This window comes from Scyliorhinus canicula, chromosome 1, assembly GCF_902713615.1.
Source record: "Scyliorhinus canicula chromosome 1, sScyCan1.1, whole genome shotgun sequence".
NCBI lineage: Eukaryota > Metazoa > Chordata > Chondrichthyes > Carcharhiniformes > Scyliorhinidae > Scyliorhinus > Scyliorhinus canicula.
In genome coordinates this window covers 282,353,752-282,375,749 of record NC_052146.1, presented here as the reverse complement: position 1 = coordinate 282,375,749, position 21,998 = coordinate 282,353,752, and the positions used below count along the sequence as shown (strand labels likewise).

The 21,998-nt window shown below is 46.7% G+C and overlaps 1 protein-coding gene across 3 annotated transcripts in view; it reads left to right on the top strand.

Moving 5' to 3' along the window:
* The window catches only part of LOC119974893 (muscarinic acetylcholine receptor M3-like), a 549,971-nt gene that overhangs the window by 381,802 nt on the left and 146,171 nt on the right, over nucleotides 1-21,998 (top strand). For all 3 annotated transcript variants that reach the window (XM_038814246.1, XM_038814254.1, XM_038814238.1), the window contains exon 2: nucleotides 9,182-9,325. The gene's annotated coding sequence lies outside the window, so the exon portion shown is untranslated. The remainder of the gene's footprint in view (nucleotides 1-9,181; nucleotides 9,326-21,998) is intronic.

Below are 21,998 nucleotides of genomic sequence, written 5' to 3'. Positions count from 1 at the left end.
ATGTGACTGCTCTTCATATGTATCCTGGACAGTAACTGTTGTCTAGCTGTGTGACAGAGGGTGCATCACTGTTGACCTTGACTTAATATATACACTTAAATGAATCGTAATTAGGGCCAGGATTTCATATGGAGGTAATTCCCTACCCTCTAGTCAGTAAGTTTGGGACAAGTCCGCCTCTGCCTGTGCTGGAAGCCACAGTGCGATTTTACACGTTTTAGACCCGAAGTAGTGGCTTCCGCCCTTCTGAGGCAGGATGTCCCAAGACCCGAGACCCAATCTGAGGGCCGAATCTTGAGACCCTGCAATGCCACCTCTGGGATTACACCAAGCCTCAGACCAGTGACTGCAAAAAAAAAGATAAGTGGGGCCAGGGATCACCAGAGCCAACCAAACTGGCTTCATTGAGGTAGTGGGGTGGGGAGGGCGTCAATCGTGAGGATGGCGAAGGTATTCATGAGAGTGGCTCTCCTCGGGCTACAGGATGCCCAATCAGGAGGAATACCCCCCCCCCCCCCTCACTAAATCCAAAGGGAGGCCCCCCAATTTTACTGGGCAGCCTCCCGAATTGGCTAAGTGCTGCCCCTACCCCCTCTTTCTGCCTTTGGTATAATACAAGTGGGGCAGGAAGAGGTCCTTCAATGCCCATTAATTGGCCACTTAAAGGTCACAATTGCCCTGGGATTGGAGGTTGGGCACCCACTACCTCCCATGCTGCTGGTAAAATACCAGTGGCAGCAGAGGTCAATGGGAACAACACCCGACTTTGCAAATACCACCCCCCCCCCCCCCCCCCCCCCCCCCCCCGACTCCCAGCTGGCTCCCTAGGGCCTGTGTATAATTTCAGCCCAGGAATGGAAATCGAAGCCTCAAGCATACCTAACACTTACATAAAATTATTCCAGAGTCAAAGCCCGATGGTCGATGAAAAATGTAGTTTGAGCTCATTGTTGTCTGACAAGCATATGTTCTTGTTCTTCTAAATTGAATAGGGCCTAAAAATATTTAATGGGAATCACAAGCGTGACAAACCTGCCCTCGTTCAACGCAATGTAGCCAGCGTGCCAACTTCATGCTGCTTGTTGAAATACTGTTGAGTGCAGCCGACGGTAACTGGCTTGTTCATTGGCTGGATGAAGGAGGAGGCCCAAAGCCATAACTTCTGAGCACTTAAAGCTAGTCTGCACTGCATAAAGCTAATCTGCACTGCATAAAGCTAGCCTTCATTGCACTCATCTAGCCTGTTCCTCTTAAAAGATGCACCTCTTATTTCTACCCCCTGCCCTTACACTACCTCCTCACCAGCAAAACCCCAACCTTACCTTGTGCTTTTCCATTTTCAGATTCACAATGCCAGGCAGGGGAGGAACTGCAAGAGAGTGACGATGATCAACATCATCACTTGATCTTACACCAGCTCAGCGATTGACACTACACATATCCTCAGGATAAATTAAAGGCAACACTACACATATCCTCAGGATAAATTAAAGGCAAGATTTGTAGATGCTGAGACACCGGACACAAGTAGGCTACCCGGCAAGGCAGGGGTGAAGGGTATCACAGGTGACAGTGGCCCAGAGGGCAAAGTCACACCTGGATTCTACTGCAGAGCGTTCCGATTCCGATGGGCACTTCACTAGGCAGTGCAGAGAACACTGTTAAGGGTTGCATAATGAAACACTTGGTGTATTGGGAAGGTTTTCAGCCAATGTCAGGGAGCATGCAAGAGTCCAGCACCAGCTTGTTTGGATTCCATCTTTTCCAGTCTGGAGATGGTGGCCGATTCTGTTCATGCGATTGTGGACCCAACCATGATGCACTATTTGATGGCTACAGTGGTAGCTTCAGTTGGAACCCCAGCAGCAGTCACCCCATTTCAGAATGCTGCAGTGGCATGCGAATATACGAAATGGGAGCAGAAGAAGCCCGCTCTTCCATTCAAGAAGATTGTGGTTGACCTGTCTGTGTTTCACGTTCCAAATTCCCATCTACCCCCTGATAGACTTTGATTCCCTTGCCTGACAATAATCTACCTCTGCCTTAAAAATATTCAATGGCCCTGCCTCCGCTGCCCTCTGAGGCAGAGAGTTCCAAAGTCACACAACGTTCTGAGGGATCTCCTCATCAGTGTCCAAAAAGGGAGGAAACCCCTAATTTTAAAGCAATGCCTCTTATTTTCCGATTCAGCCACAAGAATCTTTCCACATACTCTGTGTTGAGATCGTTCAGGATCTTATGTACTTCAACCAAGTCAGCCCTCACTCTTCCAAACTCCTCAGAAATCTCAGATTGCAGCCATGCCAGTGTGCAAATGGGCCCACAGGCTTTCACACTGCAGCAATCTGTCCTCCAGCAGATATCTAGAACATACAGTGCAGAAAGAGGCCATTCAGCCCATCGAGTCTGCAACGACCCACTTAAGCCCTTACTTCCACCCTATTCTTGTAACCTAATAACCCCTCCTAAACGTTTTGGTCGCTAAGGACAATTTATCATGGCCAATCCACCTAACCTGCACATCTTTGGACTGTGGGAGGAAACCGGAGCACCTGGAGGAAACCCACGCAGACACGGGGAGAACGTGCAGACTCCGCACAGACAGTGACCCAGCGGGGAATCGAACCTAGGACCCTGGCGCTGTGAAGCCACAGTGCTATCCACTTGTGCTACTGATCATTAGGGTTGCTGAGGTGCTGCTCCAGGGTAGCAGCAATGTTTTCTTGGAGGATGACCCTGCTGTCCTCTTGCAGAAAAATAGCATTCGTCCTCACACTGCCCTTGTTCTCAACCTTGTTAAGGCCCAGAGCTGCTCGAGGTCATCCTCCAAGACCATCTCCACTGAACGTCAGCAGCCTTCCCATCAGCCCAGGCGCAGCCAGTGGAGTAAGCAAGGTGTAAGAGCAGGAGCTCCCCGTGAACCACTGGCCTTTATTTATGCTGGAGACACAATGTCTGCATTCTAGTCCTTCAAAAATAATTGTAGCAATAATATTTCTCTTAAAGGGGAGGAAATCCTGGCTTCTGTCAGCCTCAAGAGCAAATGATCTTAAAATGGCAATTATTTCTCAGCTTCAGATTTTAATGGAAAAGCACTTTTCTATCTCCAACTTTTCCTGCTTAATAATTAATTAAATTCTGTCCCGAGTTGTTGTTTGTTTTGAAACAAGTAGATTTTGCGGCTTTAATAGGAAAGCAGAATAATGCATTGCATGAATTGCCTCGCATATAAAATGATGGATCACTTGATTTATTGGAAACTATGGGTTACGTTAATGGTACAAAAGCCATTTTGACAAGAATGCATAAGAATACAGTGTATGAAGGTAACATAATGGAATGGAAGGAAATTTGAACAGCAAATCCCATTCAAGAGCCTTTAGTTTTGTTGGTCAGTTTTTTTGATTGGAAATGGACCATCTCAGCCAATGACATGAAATGTGCAGCCAACTCTGTACAACTCTGCCGGTGTCGGTTCTTCAGTGCCGTTACCAAGTGAAACATGAACACTTTTTAAATGTACAATGTAGTGTTTATTCAGCTGGTCTGTGTTTGATTATGTGGGTCTGTTTGCAATTGATGCTCACTGAGCTTGATTGGCTAAGCCTGTGCGTGGACTCAGAGAAAAGTAAACAAAACTGTAGGAAGAACAGGAAGCTAGAAATGAAACAAGGAATAGACATTTTAAAACACTGACTAAAACTTGTCACACACAGAGAAACATGTGTCATCACTGCGTGGCTCTGAAAAGATATAACACCCTTCAGCGGTTTGGTTTCTTCACTCTCTCCATTAAGCTACCTGTCTTCGAGGGCAGGTGCCTGCAGTGATTCCCTTCCAAGAGCTGAGTGTGTTTCTTTTTCTTGTGCTTTGCACCTGCCGATTGATATTCAAAACACAACTAAATGACACTGGAACCACAGCAGAGCGTCAGGCTGACACATTTTGAGTCCGTTCTCAAAGTATGACGTGGAAGGTATTAGAATATTCAATCTTGATGTCCACACAAGCAGAATCCTGATGAACTTTTTGTTGGTGTGGTGTCACTCTGTGCTGCCCTAGGGCAGCGAGGCCAGCAGACTCCGTACCATTGTCCCTTGTTATCACCGGGGACTTTTCACAGTAACTTCATTGAAGCCGACTTGTGACAATAAGCGATTATTATTATTATTTTAAACTTTGTTCACACAAGAGCCTTTGACTCACTGCTGCCTGTTCACCACATTGGCGACAAGGATCAAATCGATTACGAGGTCTCAGCCAACCTGTGAATATTTGGCTAAATTGAAGCATGGAGGAAGGAAAGGCTCATCCGAATGTTTGATTGGGCAAATAGATAGTGCCAAACCCTGAGGGACAGATGCAGAGCAAACTGGAATTGGCTTGGACAGTCAGAAGTTCGGGGAAATGTCGGGGGGGAAATAAAGCAAATGAAGAGAAAATAACCCTGAAGAAGAAAGAGCTGTGATCCTGAGTTTAACAAAAAGGGATCTGAAGTTAATGGAGAAAAACAAGAAAAAGGAGAGCACAGGGAGCAGTGTCAAACATAAAAAGGGAAAACAGCCTCAAGGAACTGCAGAACGTGTCCCATGAGCACGGGAAAGTGAGAGGCTGAGAACCTCGGCTCCCGGTCTGAGCAGAGCCTGCGGGAGGGTGTTGGGTAGTGATCCCTGCAGGCAGCGAGGGTTTTGAGGTTTTTTCAAGAGAGAAGACCTCCATCTGTTCAAGGAAAATAAAGTTTTTAAATGCAGCCCTTTGGGTTTTGCCAACGTTGGACCTGTTGGTTTTAATTGACACATAAAAAAAACAGCACATCGGGAACAAATGATAAAGGACATTGCTTTTCCATTTGGGTGGCTGAGAGGCTTGGAAGAGAGCTGTGGAAATCGTTGAGAAAATTTTCCACTTGGAAAAAAAAGAGGCGTTCAACAGTTTTGAAGAGGGTCCAAAAGAAGAGCTGCAGGTTCCTGCCAGAACTCCAGATGCGAGGGAAAAGCACAGACAGTGAAACAGCAGCTATCAGCATGTACAAAAAAGCTTGACAGTCTTAAAGTTGTAATGAATTTAAATTTTTACAATGTTAATGCAACAACCACCAGAAGAAACAAAGGACAAGGGATAGGAAAATCAGATCAGACCCCAGGTAGAGGGCAACTCTAAACAGAGGTTCCATAAGCTACGGACAACTCAGAGAAAGTAGTGAAGACCTCAAGGATGAGGCATAGGAAGATCTCGAAGAAAAGGCAACGCTGGAGTACAGAGGTGGTAATAAGTCCACAAGAGAGAGACACCATCAGACTCAGAGTAGGCAGCAAAAGAAACCCCGGAGAGGTGGGGAGCAGTGGAAGACCCCAACCCTGACCCCGGAAAAGGGATGGAACCACGGAGAGAACCCAGAAGACTCTAAAAGGTTAAGTGAAGTGCCGAAGGCATCGCGCCTTAGGTGCATTCCGTCCCCTTGTGTCGTAATGGGAAGTTCCTTGGAAGTTTTGACAATTAACTACAAGCAAAATGATAAAGCTGTACTCAGTCAGGAAGTAAGACAAACCGCAGCAGAAGAAGAACTAAGAGTGAAGAGAAGAGAGTTGGGTAAAACTTAACCAGAAACTGCAGCAAGTAGGGCATGAGTTAAAAGTTTGTGATCCTAGCCTAAACGAGAAGCAGCCTAGCTTCATCAAAGTCGCTATGCCAAAGGTGGGAGTGGCTAGGAAATTTATCAAGACCAGTAAGAAACAGTACAGCATTCACCAGACAGCAGTAAGGGAGCAGGAGTTAGAGCCTGTAGGAAAGAAAAGGCGATTGAGAGAAAATGCAGAAACAAATCTCAGCAACAGAGGTCGTAAAATGGAATTCGAGTAGAGCCAAGAAAATCCCAGTGTAATGGAAGCTATCAGTTTTGTGACGGATGAGAGAACTGCTTGTCTCAATGTGAAAGACATCAAAGACGTTATTCATGGTGTCCATGTAGGATATCCTGCACAACACCAACCACAAGGATCATTCAAAGTTAATGAAAAATAAGATTCATCAGTTAAAAGAGAATTTGTCCAAGAAGGAATCTGAACTCCTTGCCTAATAAACCAAGCTTGAAACATTGAATAATCAAAATTCTGACTGGAAATAAAACATTGAGGTCTCAAAGAATCACACCCTGCTAAAGAGAGAGCCACCATCTTTCAAATAGAGGATACCTGTTTATACCTCATTGGAGAGATATATTAGGGATTTAGAATATTAAATTCAAATGCTAAAGACCAATGGAGCTTTGACTACTGAAGACGAGGAAGATGAGTTTAACCAGATGGAAGATTACAAGAGCCTTTATTGGGAACCATAGTGGTGTGGAAAATACACACGAGTTCGAGAAATTGGCAGAAACTGTCTGGTGTTTGAGGGTGTTGCGGAGGACATCGCATTTGGGATGTAGTCCAAAGGAAGAACTCTGTTGGGACAAGTCAGCAATTCGGGAGAATTGTTTAATAAACATAACTAGAAGGAAGAAATGTTGAATGTAGGTGCAGTGTTTGAGGCAACCACAGCAGAAGGAATGTGGCAATGTTCCAAAACCATGCACAAATGTTGTTGGAGAGAATGTTGGATTCACCTTGAAATAGACTCTTAGGTGGATAAACTGAATGGATTGCAGAAGCAGAGCAGGGGACTGGAGAATGGTTGTGATCCTTTATGGTAAGTTATTATGGCCAAAAGGAAGCCACAGTAAATGAGGAAGAACATCGAGGGGTTCAGGAACAGAGTATTAAGATCGTGGAAAATGTCAGTGGATTGGGAATGTCCCGCAAAGAGCTGGAAGTTTCCATGAGACAAATGGACGAAGCTTAAAACTAAAGCACGCTGAGAAGAAGGATCAGAAAACAAGGGGAAAAGCTGAATCATCGGTTACAGACAGATCAACTCTCAATTGAGTGAAAGCTTGGGAAGGCAACAGTTGGGAAATAAAGTTCAGTTGGAACAAATTCGGAAACAGCGAATTATCTTAATACCGAGGGGCCATTTGAATTTCAGTTCATCCAAGGGTGCTTCACACGATTACCATGCGAAAGGAAAGGAGTTGGAAAAGAACTGGGTAAACTGACTGCGGGAGATGGAACTGAAACAGGCTCACACCAAACTGCCGCTGGTGAGTGAGAAAAACGTAGGGATGGAAGAGGGAGCAGATGTCTGGTATAAAGTACTCCTCATGTCCATGTATGGCATAAACAACTCCTCACACTCAAGCACAAGATTAGTTGATGCAGTAGATGAAGGAAATTGAGATGACGTATCAGAACAAGATCACTGAAACAGTCGCATTAATAGATATGCACAAGAGCTAATCTGGTAACATGGCCGATGGGAAAGATGCAGATGGAACTGCTAGAATGAGAAGGGACATAATCACATGACCAAAGTACCAGAAACAGGGTACCATGGCCATCGCCTTCAAAAGTGAAAGACCAAGCTCATGAGTGAGCTCTCAAGGCATACATTATGATCCCAGACCAGACCCCAACAATGGCCAGGATACTGGACTGAAACCCCAATATTTTAGTTTATTTTAAGACTGTGTAGAAAGAATGATTCGCTCCAGGAGAGATTGCATGAACAAAAAGGGCTTTGGTGTTTCTAAAACAAAATTATATTATGAATACAATATTAAACTTCTACTTTCACACTCAGAAAGAACAGCTTACTTACCCATTTACACTGCCCTGCTTTTAAATCTTATTACTTTTGTTCTTAACAATCCTACTTGGAAAGAATTGTGGATTCAGAATTATGCAGATAAGCACTCCACTTCTCTCTCTCTCGCTCTCTCAAAACGGCCCAAACTCACTGCCTCTCTGCTTTTTCTGGGCTCCACCTGATCTCCCCAAGCTGAAAAACAAATGTCTCTGCAGGCTGCAAAGCACATTAATGTCCCAGGGACTTCCCCAGTCAAACCATAGTCCAATAGCCTAGACTGAAAAAACACATTCCTTCATCAATTTCATCTGCTGGCTGCAAAACCCACCCAGGCCCGGCAGAACAGAATTATTTTTAAACACTAGGCTTTCAATCTTGAAATTGTCCGCTACATTTATAATCCAATTCTCCTAACATCTTCCATTCATCACACATAAGATTGTGTGGTATTGCGATAGGGGTGGAGAGGGGGTGGGAGTTACCTGCCTGTGTTGTAGAGTAAGGTACTTTGCAGAGAAAAGGACCAATGGAGGATTGGAGAGTGACACCGTCCAAAAAGTAAAGTAGAGTCCTTGGTCAGCACAGAGTCGAGGACAGAACTCGGAAAGCAGAAATCCTTTATAGAAGATTCCCATGCAGAACGATATTTGGAACTGTGCGAAGTTGAAGCCTGCTAGTAGAAGTTAAGTGTGAGCCCCAGGATTTCACCATCGAACAATCACTACATCGATTCACAAACATCCATATAATTATATATTATATTAATTTTGAAGATTGTATAAAAATGCTAAAGGGCGAGAGATGTAGTGGATTGGGGTGCCTGTCTCTTTAAGACAGCACATCAGAAGAGGGTCACATGGCTCCAGGGACCAATGGGGCCCTAGAGCGGGTGATCACCTCAGAGGGCCCTCTTGGGCAGAACACATCAGACAGCCATGTAGTAAACGTGAAAGAGATGGAGCAGCAGCTCTGTGCTGCCCCTGGGCAGCGAGGCCAGCAGCCTCTGTACCATTGTTCCTGGTTATCAATAAACTCTGTTTGTTCACATGACGAGCCTCCACCTCATCGCTGCCAGGTGACCACAATCACCTTCATTCTTCAAAATTGTGAAGAATCCAGCCCTGGTTTCCTCAGTCATTCCTGATAAGGCAATCCTGTCGTCCCTGAGATTAGTCCAGTGAACCTGTTGTGAAGTCAACATAGTTCCAGATGATCATAGGCTGCTTTCTCCTTTGAGGGGGAGAGCTGACTGGCGGTGATTAACCTGAGAATCACCACACCTCTGGTGAGGTCCAAGGTTGAGTAGCTGGGTCTATCATGAATAACCTCATCTGGTATGGGAATTGAACATAGCCCCATTTTCGGAGAATCCCGGCTATGATCTCTGCTGAAATGATTGGCAAAGGACTTCCAGGCAGTGTTGGTTTATTGGTGTTGCCAGATGTAATTTGCTTATATTCATCACATTAACCAGGTTTACTGTTTTGCTAATCTTTAGGTGAACGGAAATGTTGAAGGAAAAGAAAATGCAATGCTGCAAACACTTCCAACCTTGTCCTACTTATATTTTGGCTGGACTGTGAAACTGAATGACTGACAGACAGTGGGTTCCAGCAAACAATAACAGACCCTTGGGGCACACGTGAGTCGTCTTCTTCTTATTAATTCAATATCTGTGGGGCTTCTTAATAATAATAATCGCTGGGCAGCACGGTGGCACAGTGGTTAGCATTGCTGCCTACGGCGCTGAGGACCCGGGTTCGAATCCCGGCCCTGGGTCACTGTCCGTGTGGAGTTTGCACATTCTCCCCGTGTATGCGTGGGTTTCACCCCCACAACCCAAAGATGTGCAAGATAGGTAGATTGGCCACTCTAAATTGCCCCTTAATTGGAAAAAATAATTGGGTACTCTAAATTTATAAAAAAAAAATAATAATAATCGCTTATTGTCACATGTAGGCTTCAATGAAGTTACTGTGAAAAGCCCCTAGTCGGCACATTCCGGCGCCTATCCGGGGAGGCCGGTACAGGAATTGAACCCACGCTGCTGGCCTTGTTCTGCATTACAAGCCAGCTGTTTAGCCCACTGTGCGACTCTTGTTTAAAAAAAAAGAAGGTGCAGAGACATTGGCCGGTGGAGAAAACGGCGTAAGAGGTAGATGGTCAGCCACGATCTGCTTGAATGGCGGAGCAGGTTCGATGGGCCGAATGGCCTACTCCTGCTCCCATGTCCCTAGATCTATAATTTATGTGCAAAGAAAGTTTTAATGGAACAATAGAAAAGGAAGAACTCGCAAGCAGCTTTCGCCAGCCTCTGGACATCACAAACACTTTACGGACATTCAAGTACATCGACAGACCTCTGTAGTAATGCAGCTGTCAATGAAGTACAAAAAAATTAAATCTAGTTATTTTTTAATGATGGCGTTATGCTTATTCTGCAACCTGAAATATTGCTCATATTACAGAATTACTTCATCCCTGTCCTTCGATATAAAGCTTTGTGTGCCTTCCACAATACAAGGAGAAAGACTTGCATTTCTGTATCTGCTTTCCCAACCTCTGGGCATCCCAAAGTGCTTTACTCTTGAACAGTAGTCACTGTTGTAATGAAGGAAAAGTGATAGCCAATTTGAGTACAGAAAGCTCCCAAGAACATCCCCGATCTTTTACAGCTTTAAGAGAGCAGTCATGAACACAATTTAACATCTCGTGCAAAATAACACCTCTGACAGTGCAGTACTCTCTCAGTGCTAGACTTGTGTGCCAGCCCAGATTTTGTACTTGTGGCTTTGGAGTGGGACCTGAGCCAGAACTCTCTGACTCAAAAGTGAGAATGCTACCACTGACCACAGTTTGTGGTAATATGCCTTTAAGGGAATAGTACCATGCTATCACTTTAAGGGAAGTGTGTCATTTAATCCAGCCACAGTTTCACTTTGACCTGCAGCAGGGCAGAGCAGGCTCAGCCTTGCTCCTGATGTCCTCAAACTTTCTGTCCATGTCGTATGTGCCGAGGATTAATAAATAAATAAACCAACAATGCACTGGCACAATCCCTTGTGAGCAATTGGTATCTTTATAACACACATGACAATTGGCACTTGCAAATTTGGGGTTTCCATTCAGCTAAACTATTTTACAGGCCAATAACAATCAATTTAATACAATTCATAACAAATAGAAAGTTAACCCGAGTAACAATATGAACCTCCCATTGTTATCAAAATCAGGCCAAAATCCTGTGTAAACGTACAATTCCCCTATAATTTCTCATCTATGTTAACATCGCAGCTCAGCGCTCCTTTAATAGCGAACTCAAAAAGGAATTTCCTGCCAATGATGAGCCCGGGCAACATATTTGAATGACTTTCACTTCTTTGCGAAGAACTAAACAGTCAATAGAGTGTAGGATCAAACAAGGTGCCCTCTGATGTCAGGAAGTTCATTTCAGCTCTGCAGATTTTCTGTTTGACACCGGGATCAATTACAGGTCCATGTAACTGATGAATGCAGCACTCTCTAAAATGCGCGTCCCCGCCAGCTCATCTGCAGCCTTGATCTTCACCCTGCCCTAATAAATAACATGGGGCTTGCTCAGAATGTGAATTGGTAATTCTGCTTGAGAACTCCATTCAGGGACACACCTCGCACGGATCTTGAAGGTATGCAGCTTGCCCAGCTTCCCAGGTAGGCGATGACCTTCCTTCAAGAAGCTGGTGCGGCAAAGCACCGTTTCAACATGGAGCTTTACCAAATTCGTTCAATGCTCCGTTGTTCCATGAGATAATCCAAAGCTAGACAATAGCGAGCAGATTTGATTGCCAGATACATTAAGCATAACGAGAATAGCAGCTCCAATTATCACATGCCTGGGTTTGCATTTTCAATCAGATTTACAACATTATTGTTCAGCAGCAGCAACCACACACACACACGGGCAGCACGGTAGCATGGTGGTTAGCATAAATGCTTCACAGCTCCAGGGTCCCAGGTTCGATTCCCGGCTGGGTCACTGTCTGTGCGGAGTCTGCACGTCCTCCCCGTGTGTGCGTGGGTTTCCTCCGGGTGCTCCGGTTTCCTCCCACAGTCCAAAGATGCGCGGGTTAGGTGGATTGGCCATGCTAAATTGCCCGTAGTGTCCTAAAAAGTAAGGTTAAGGGGGGGGGGGGGGTTGTTGGGTTACGGGTATAGGGTATAGGGTGGATACGTGGGTTTGAGTACATTGAGTACATTGCTCGGCACAACATCGAGGGCCGAAGGGCCTGTTCTGTGCTGTACTGTTCTATGTTCTATGTTCTACACACACTAGATTAGATAAGTCACAAATTGTAATTTAAATGGAATAAGTGCACTAAAGCTTTAATAATAATGGAACAATCCTGACAATATTGTAACTGAGGGAGGAGGAAAAGCAAGATAATTAGAAGATTAGCTAAACAACAAGAAAAAAACCAGCCAGCCCAGCCCAGTGTCTACCATGAGATACCCATTCTAAAGATATCCACCGATTTCTCGCCACAACTCCGCAGTTTCATGGCCTCATTGCCAGAAGTCATTGGCTGGATTCTCTGATTCTGCAGCTAAGTGCTGATTCCGGCATGCGAGCTATGGCGTTTTACGCTGCCAAAATCGGCCCTGAACCCTCACCGATTCGGTGCGGGGCTAGCAGCGGTGCCAGATAGATCTCCCGGCTCCCGCGCCAAAAGAGGCCGGAGAATGGCCGGGTCCGTGGCCACACATGCGCACGGCGGCGATTTGCAGCGGTTGCGCCATACAACACGGCCCCATAGGACAACCCCTGGCCACCCCACACCAGTCCCCCCAGCCCTCACTGGACACAGTCCTGACCGCCATGCCAGGTTCCCGACCATTCAGACCACGTGTCAGCTGTGCGGTTGGAAACCCGGCCCATCGGGGGTGCAGCATCGGGGAGGGCCTTCTGATGACGCGCCGACGGCGTTCTAACGGCATGCAGCGCGCGACGCGATGATGCCGGTTTTGAGGGGGCAGTGTCTCAATGACGCCGCCCTCGATTTGTCCATCGGAAGGGATTCTCCGCCTGATCGCGATTGCGATTTCAGCGCGGGCAACGGTGAATCCTGCTCCATGTGTCTAAGGTAGCCTTCAGATAAAAGTTTAGGAACAGCAAATCAACTGTTCTTACACAAGAGAGAAATGCTTAAAGATACCCATACAACACAGCAGTTGGTCTCGAGCACAGCAGTTGCCATATCGCAGAGTTCTACTCCAACTTGATCTTAACATTTTTATGCCTCATGGTTCAGCAGCCCAATGTTGCTCCTAATTGAATTGGTTTCAATCTGCCAACTGACCACGGAGAGTTGAATGGAGTCAAGTCTGTGTAAACACTACTGCGTGTCACCAAGATGGAAAGTCACAGGCAGGATTCGCCGACCCCCCGCCGGGTCGGAGAGTCCCCAGTGGGAGGCGTGAATCCCGCCCCAACGCTAGCTGCCGTATTCTCCGGTGACATTTGTTTTTTGAGCGGGGTGGGATTGGTGTCACGCTGGTTGGGGGCCATTGACAGCATCGCCCACGGCAATTATCCGGGCCCCGATGGGCCGTGCAGCCATCCATTTTTGGCCAGTCCCGCCGGCGTGAATCACTCAACTCACACACCGGCAGGACCTGGCAGGTGAGTATGCGAGGGTGGTCCTCCGGGGGCGGGGGCAGCTTTCTGCGCCGGACCCTAATAGGTCTTCGCTATATTGCCCAGGGCCCAGCGCGGAGAAGAGAGTCCTCCGCACATGCGCGAGAATACGCTGGCCGTTCCGCACATGCGCGAACTGGCGCCATCCCTTCCGCACCGAAAGGAGCAGCGCCAACCCCACCGTCGTTAACCTAGCCCCCTAGAAAGGTGAGAATTCCTCACCTTGTGGGGCCATTGACACCGGAATCATTGGCGCTGGTTTTCCTGCCGGTGTGCTATACTTAGTCCCCAGAAGGGAGGATCCCGGCCCACGTCTACATAACTGAAGTGCAAGTTTCAAGCACAGAGCATCTTTGTTTTCATACCTGCCTACAACAAATACAGAAATGCATATTTTTTATTAATTTTTACAGCCAGATCTTGAAATGATTATTGAGTGGCACCTTTAAGCATGCTTGTATTCCCCCAGTATTGAACAAAGAGCAGGTCCGTGGCATTCTGTGCTTGTTCCCTTGGCCAGAATATAGTGTGTGACACAGAACATCCTTCGAAGGGAGGAAGAAGAAAAATGTATTCAACACAGATGGAGTCTTGGTAGGTTTTCTTTTTACCTTAATGTCAAACTGAACTATCTGCAGCAAGTTATTTGGTGCATTATTTCATGTGCCAAATAGTGTCAGGAAACTTCTACACTCTATTTATCTGAAGAGAGGAAATCGAGTCACTCCTCAAAGGCTTGAATGGGTCAACTGTCTACTTAATAGAAACATCAAAAATAAAACAAAAAGATTATATTTCTGCCTTGTTTGGCAGTTTGAGAACCTGAGACATTTCCTCTGTACGAAAAGCCTCATTATTGTAAACTATAACCTGTTCCAGTCGCAGCTCCTATTAGGGATTGGATCGAGAACAGAAAGGAGCATTCCACTAGGCAGTAAAGTAAAATGAACAAGTAAGGGCAAATAGGTTGTGAAATGGATAAGTACACTATTCCTTCCCCCATGATACCCAGGAGTGAACTTTTGCTTTTGGGGTGGTCACCAGATGTCAGGACTGATTCCAGATATCGGAAACACCGCAGCATGGGAGGAAACGGCTGCTGATTGGGAATTTGACTGGGGAACTCTCTCAATCAGCATCAATCAGTGGCTTTCTTTGAGCAGCCTCTTGAAACTGCAGGACTAATCAGAGGCCTTCTAGCTTGAGAGAGACAGCAGGATTCAGTATAGTCTAAGTAACTGAAAGGACCTTTCAACACCTGAGATCACCATGCCAAGAGTGGTGTTCAGGTTGCCCAGAAATGGAAGGGGCAGTCTAGGCACGGAACCCCCAACCTGGGGAGGGTCATGGGGTCAATCCCTTACCCACAGCCCGAGCACACCCAACTCCCAAGACCTTTGGGGGACCCTTCCTCTGCAGTCTGGTAGCCGGGCACATGAGTAATGCGCTGACCCCCCCACTTGGTGCTCATCGCGCCAGGACTGTACTTGACAATACTTATACAAAAGACCCCGTGCACGGTGACATTATCTGTGGGGGTGGGGGGTTGGAGCAGAACAAAGGATGCGGGGGGAGCCACAAGCTTCCAGCCCGTTAATTGCATCCCAGTGAATGTAAACCAGCTATTTTCATGTTCCCGCAAATGCAGGGTGGGAAGCCCACTATGGTCTGCAGCGCTGGACGGAGGCTGTGGGCTGGATTCTCCGATCCCCGACGCCGAAATCGCTCCACCCCCTGAAAAGCCACGCACCGTCTCCATGGCCGGGGCACGCGAGCGTGGGACTATTTTTGTGGTCCGGGCCTGCGGGCTGCGTGCGCCATGAAGCACGGCTGTGCTGTGCGCATGCATGGCCACGGACCCGGCAATCCTCCAGTCCGTATTGGCAGCTGGAGCTGGGAGCTCTACCCTGCCTGGCTGCTAGCTGATCAACCCCTCCCCCCACCCCACCCCAAACCCTGGAGTAGGGAATCGGTGGTGTTTTTGCAGCAGTTTTCCTGGCATAAAACACCACCGTTTTCACACCGGCATGGGGACTTAGTCTCCCAAATGTAGAATCCAGCCCTGTGTTTGCTGCTGCCCGGTGCTGATCCCGTTTCTGACACAATGTGAGATTCTCCACCCGATCAGGATTCCCGATCTGAGCCGTGGGGAACAAAAGGTCCATCGTGCCTGCGTCAACTTTCTGTTCAGAATTCCAGTCGGTCTCATTTCCCCTGTCAATCCCCGTGGCTCTGCAGGTTGTTTTCCTTCATCTGCCCATCTGCTCATCTTTCCAAATCATTGATTGGTTCAGCTTCCATCACCCTCATGGGCAGTGAGTCCTGAGTCATTACCACTCTGTGTATTTAAAAAAAAGTTCTTCCTCACATTCCTCTGCATCTCTCACCCAAAACCTTAAATCTGTGTCCTCCAGTCTTGGTACCATCAGCTAATGGGAAGAGTTCCCCCTTGTCTACCCTTTCCAAACCTGTCACAGGCATATACATCTCATGTACTTCATTAACACTTCGATGCACAAAGCACACAGACCAAATCACCTCCCAAGTGATTTCTTACTTCATTTATTTTTTGCATGCCGAGCTGATCTCTGTGAATGCTGTTTGACTGCAGTTAGGTGTCAGCTCTGTCTCGGCATGTAGCACTGTCGCCCCAAGGGTAGGCAGAGGTGAGAATGCTGTCAGGGCAGTTTAGAGAGCACAAAGACGCCTCAAAATGTAGGCGCCCTCAGAGGGAAAATTTTAATTTTATATTCCAAACAGCTGAGGGTGAAGGCCCTGTGGGAGGGAGGGGATATCCCTCAGTCTCGAGCATCAGAGCCATGGAGAAGATGTCTTTTTTCCCCATGGCTTCCTCATTTGGGGGATGGAGCTTCCAGCTCTGATGTCCACCTTGGGTTGGTACAGAGATGCCAGTGGCCCTGAAGCTTAGGCTAATCATTTGGCTGCTGGCATCTGTGCACTGGGCACCCAGCTCCCAGCCGACTGCTGGGAAACAGTGGGAATGTATTGGGGAGTCATTCCAAACTGGCTCCCTGCTGCTTTACTGCCTCCCCTCACCCACTCCCAACCCACCCCTTCACCCCTAAACCCACCACCCCCGGACCAGAAAAGGTAGAATTCCAGTCTGCCTAGTATTCCAGTTGTGGCCACATCAGTGTTCCAGAAAGGTTCGCCAATAACGTATTTGCTTTTCTATGGCTCCATTCGTAAAGCTCAGGATTCCAGGTTGCAGTGAGAGGAAAACAAGACAGGAAAATGCTTGTGCTGACACCATCTGCAGCTTGTAAGTGAGGAGAGATGTGCGATGAAAATTAAATGTGATGTGAGATAGACAGTTAGATGGAGTCATCTTTAATAAATACAGCTGAAACCTGGCAATGGGCAATTCCCATTTCAATAATGGCACCACCATCTCCTCCATCGGGGTTTGGACATGCTGGCTTTGCTCTCCTCCTACAGGCAGCCCCAGTTTTGCTCCACCCTGTCCTGCAAGAAAGAGGGAAGCATCAATGAGTGTTGCCATATCTGTTTGGGTTATATAGCTGCCATGGTTGAATGTTGGCAAAGTTCATAAGATGGAAGATATCGGGGCAGCACGGTGGCCTAGGCTTCCAGTTCAGCATCAGAAAACCTTGGGGCCTCCTCTCTCCTGTGTTATGCAAGGATAGCAAGGTCCCACGACAGGCCACCACCGTGAGACCCACAAATTAAGTGCTTTCCAATCACTTCCCTTCAACGCTTGAGTTATTTTGAAGTGGTCAGCTGGAAATTGATCGCAGTTAACTCTGTTTGAAGTGGTCCAGGAGCTGCCAATCAAAGCTTGATGTTTATAGGCATTGCAGTTAGAGCATTTCAGAGTTGCTCAAGCGTGAAGGGAGATGAATGGAACAATGCTGACAGCTGCTTGTATGTGGAAGCTATAAATCACAGCCTTGTAAAATTAATATCAAAGAGAAATTAATCAATGGCTCGCAGATAAAAGATCTGAGGGGGTTTAAACACAGCTGACTGGATTTCTCGTTCCAGGAATTGACAGATCCTGCTTCCTGTGTCTGAGCCAGCAGGTGAGTGTTAAAGCAGTCATTTTTTTCACTCTCTCTGGCTGGACTGCTCTCTAACTTTCAGGTGGGGGTCTCTCTTCTGGGGGAGTCTGAAGGGGGAATCTCCTTATTTAGGGGCCTCTGTGGGTGGTTTCCTTATTTAGGTGTCGCTAGGGTTTTCCTTTATTTGGGGTTCTCTGTGGGGGGTGGTCCCTTTATTTAGGGGGTCTCCATGGGGTCTTTTTATTTAGAGGATCTCTGTGGGGGGGTGGTCACTTTATTTAGGGGGTGTCTAGGAGGGGGTGGTGTGGGGTGGGGTGGGGTGCGGTGAGGCTAGAAATAGGATAGTGCAGCTAAACACATGGCTAAACTGGTGGTGTAGGAGGGAGGGTTTCAGATTTTTGGACCATTGAGATCTCTTCCAGGGCAGGTGGGACCTGTACAAGAAGGGCAGGTGGGACCTGTACAAGAAGGACGGGTTGCATCTAAACTGGAGGGGCACCGATATCCTGGCTGGAAGGTTTGCTAAATTCGCTCGGGAGTATTTAAACTAGTATGGCAGGGGGGGGGGGGTGGGAACCAGAATGTGGGCTTAGAAGGTGTAATAACTGAAGGGGAAATAGAGCACCACAATAAAAGAACAACCTCACCCTCAAGCAGAGCAAAAAAGGTGACAAGTGTGAAAAGGGAGGTGGTCAATGCAGGGTTGAGGGTGCTGGACCTAAATGCGCACAGAAAACGGAACAAGGTAAATGAACTTGTTGCGCACATTGAAATTGGCCGCTACAATGTTGCGGGAATGACAGTGACGTGGCTGAAAGGGGATCAGGGCTGGGATCTAAATATCCAAGGATATGTGTCCTATCAAAAGGACAGGCAGATGGGCAAAGGGGGCGGGGTTGCATTGATAGTAAGGAATGACATTAAATCGATAGCAAGAAACGATATAGGATAAGCAGGCAAGGGTAGAGTTGAGGAATCGCAAAGGTAAAAAGACACTGATGGGAGTTATGTACAGGTGCCCTAGCAGTAGGAAGGAGATGGGGCAGAAAATGGAGTACTGCGTGCAGTTCTGGTCACCACATTATAGGAAGGATGTGGAAGCTTTGGAAAGGGTTCAGAGGAGATTTACTAGGATGTTGCCTGGTATGGAGGGAAGGTCTTACGAGGAAAGGCTCAGGGACTTGAGGTTGTTTTCGTTAGAGAGGAGAAGGCTGGGAGGTGACTTAATAGAGACATATAAGATAGTCAGAGGGTTAGATAGGGTGGACAGTGAGAGTCTTTTTCCTCGGATGGTGATGACCAACACGAGGGGACATAGCTTTAAATTGAGGGGTGATAGATATAGGACAGATGTCAGAGGCAGTTTCTTTACTCAGAGAGTAGTAGGGGTGTGGAACGCCCTGCCTGCAACAGTAGTAGACTCGCCAACTTTAAGGGCATTTAAGTGGTCACTGGATAGACATATGGATGAAAATGGAATAGTGTAGGTCAGATAGGCTTCAGATGGTTTCACAGGTCGGCGCAACATCGAGGGCCGAAGGGCCCGTACTGCGCTGTAATGTTCTATGTTCTATGTTCTATAAAATAAATCAGGAGATAGAAAAGGCATGTGAAAAGGCAATATTACAATAATCATGGGGGACTTCAATATGCATATGGACTGGGAAAATCAGGTTGGTAGTGAATCCCAAGAAAAGGAATTTGTGGAATGTTTAAGAGATGGTTATTTGGAGCAGCTTGTGGTAGAGCCCACTAGGGAACAGGCAATTCTGGATTTGGTGATGTGTAATGAGGCAGACTTGATTCGGGAACTTAAGGTGAAGGAACCCTTCGGGAGCAGTGGCCACAATATGATAGAATTTACCCTGCAGTTTGAGAGGGAGAAGCTGCAATCAGATGTAACGGTATTACAATTAAATAAGGATAACTACAAAGACATGAGGGAGGAGATGGCCTGAGTTGATTGGAAAAGGAGCCTAGCAGAGAAGACAGTGGAACAGCAATGGCAGGAGTTTTTGGGGGTTATTCGGGAGGCACAACAAAAATTCATCCCAAGGAGGAGGAAACATGCGAAGGGGAGGACAAGGCATCCATGGCTGATGAGGCAAGTCAAGGACAGCATAAAAGCTAAAGAAAAAGCATACAGAGTGGCGAGGATTAGTGGGAAGCCAGAGGATTTGGAAGCCTTTAAAAGCGAGCAGAGGACAACTAAAAAAGCAATAAGGGGGGAGAAGATGAAGTATGAGTGCAAGCTAGCTAGTAATATAAAGGAAGATAGGAAGAGTTTTTTTCAATATATAAAACGTAAGAGGCAAAAATAGACATTGGATCATTGGATTATGTGGCTGGAGAAGTAATAATAGTAATAATAGGAAACAAAGAAATGGCATAAGAACTGAATAGTTACTTTGCATCAGTCTTCACGGTGGAAGACATCAGTGGTATGCCAGAGCTCCAGGAGAACCAGGGGACAGAGGTGAGTGCAGTGACCATAACTAAGGAGAAGGTTCTGGATAAATCGCTTGGACAGGATAGACTACACCCCAGAGTTGCAAAAGAGATAGCTGAGGAGATTGTGGAGGCATTGGTGATGATCTTTCAGGAATCACTGGAGGCAGGAAGGGTCCCAGAGGACTGGAAGGTGGCTAATGTAACACCACTGTTTAAGAAGGGAGGGAGGCAGAAGACAGGAAATTATAGGCCGGTTAGCCTGACTTTGGTCATTGGTCAGATTTTAGAGTCCATTATTAAAGAGAGATCGCGGAGTACTTGGAAGTGCATGATAAAATAGGACTGAGTCAGCAGGGCTTCGTCAAGGGGAGGTCATGTCTGACAAATTTGTTAGAGTTCTTTGAGGAAATAACAAGGAAGTTAGACAAAGGAGAACCAGTGGACTTGATTTATTTAGATTTCCAGAAGGCCTTTGACAATGTGCCGCACAGGAGTAGGAGACTGTTAAATAAGTTAAGAGCCCATGGTGTTCAAGGTAAGATCCTGGCATGGAGGATTGGCTGACTGGCAGAAGGCAGAGAATTGGGATAAAGGGGTCTTTTTCAGGATGGCAGCTGGTGACTAGTGGTATACCTCAGGGATCGATGCTGGGACCACAACTTCCACAATATACATTAATGATCTGGAGGAAGGAACTGAAGGCACTGTTGCTAAGTTTGCAGATGATACAAAGATCTGTAGAGGGGCAGGTAGTATTGAGGAAGCAGGTGGGCTTCAGAAGGACTTGGACAGGCTAGCAGAGTGGGCAAAGAAGTGGCAGATTGAATACAATGTGGAAAAGTGTGAGGTTATGCACTTTGGAAGGATAAATGGAGGCATAGATTGTTTTCTAAATGGGAAGATGCTTAGGAAATCAGAAGCACAAAGCGCCTTGGGAGTCCTTGTTCATGATTCTCTTAAGGTTAACGTGGAGGTTCAGTCAGCAGTTAGGAAGGCAAATGCAATGTTAGCATTCATGTCGACAGGGCTAGAATACAAGACCAGGGACGTACTTCTGAGGTTATATAGTTACATAAAGCTCTGGTCAGACTCCATTTGGAGTATTGTGAGTAATTTTGGGCCCCGTATCTAAGGAAGGCTGTGCTGACCTTGGAAAGGATCCAGAGGAGATTCACAAGAATGATCTCTGGAATGAAGAGCTAGTCGTATGAGGAATGGTTGAGCACTCTGGGTCTGTCCTCGTTGGAGTTTAGAAGGATGAGGGGGGATCTTATTGAAACTTACAGGATACTACGTAGCCTCGATAAAGTGGACGTGGAGAGGATGTTCCCACTTGTACGAAAAACTAGAACCAGAGGACACAATCTCAGACTAAAGGACGATCCTTTAAAACATAGATGAGGAGGGATTTCTTCAGCCAGAGGGTTCTGAATCTGTGGAACTCTTTGCCACAGAAAGCTGTGGAGGCCAAATCACTGAGTTTCTTTAAAACAGAGGTAGATAGATTTTTGATCAATAAGGGGATCAGGAGTTATGGGGAGAAGACAGGAGAATGGGAATGAGAAAAATATCAGCCATGATTGAATGGCGGAGTAGACCCGATGGGCCGAGTGGCCTAATTCTGCTCCTATTTTGTATGGTCTTATGGAGAGCAGGATTTGCATTGTGGGGGAGGGGAAGGTGGCTTCAGATGGAGTTGGGGGGCAGGTCCTTAAAGAGTTACCCTCTTGGCCCAATGTGATGTCCATGCGTCAGGGCCATGCTTGTCAAGAGCAGTAGTAATTCTCACCCATGTGATTCCCGGCGCACGCGGGTCCGGAGAATATGGTGCCTGGCCCATTTTCATCCTCCCCCCATTCAGACCCACTTACGTGAGGTTTGCAAACCTCATCTCAACGCCAGCGAGAGCTGGAGCATTGGAAATGGGCGCTGATCCCGTTTTCTTCACTCCCGCTGGATTCTCCACCGCTATCAGCGGTGTGAGGCAGAAAATTTCACCCATTGTTTGCTCATTTTATTTCACATTTTAAAAGTTCCTCGGAAAACTTTAATGGAAAGCATTTGTTTGTCCGTCTGGCTCAGTCGGTAGTCCACTCACCTGTGGATGATAAGGTTCTTGGTTCAATTCTCTCGGGCTTGAGTGCAAA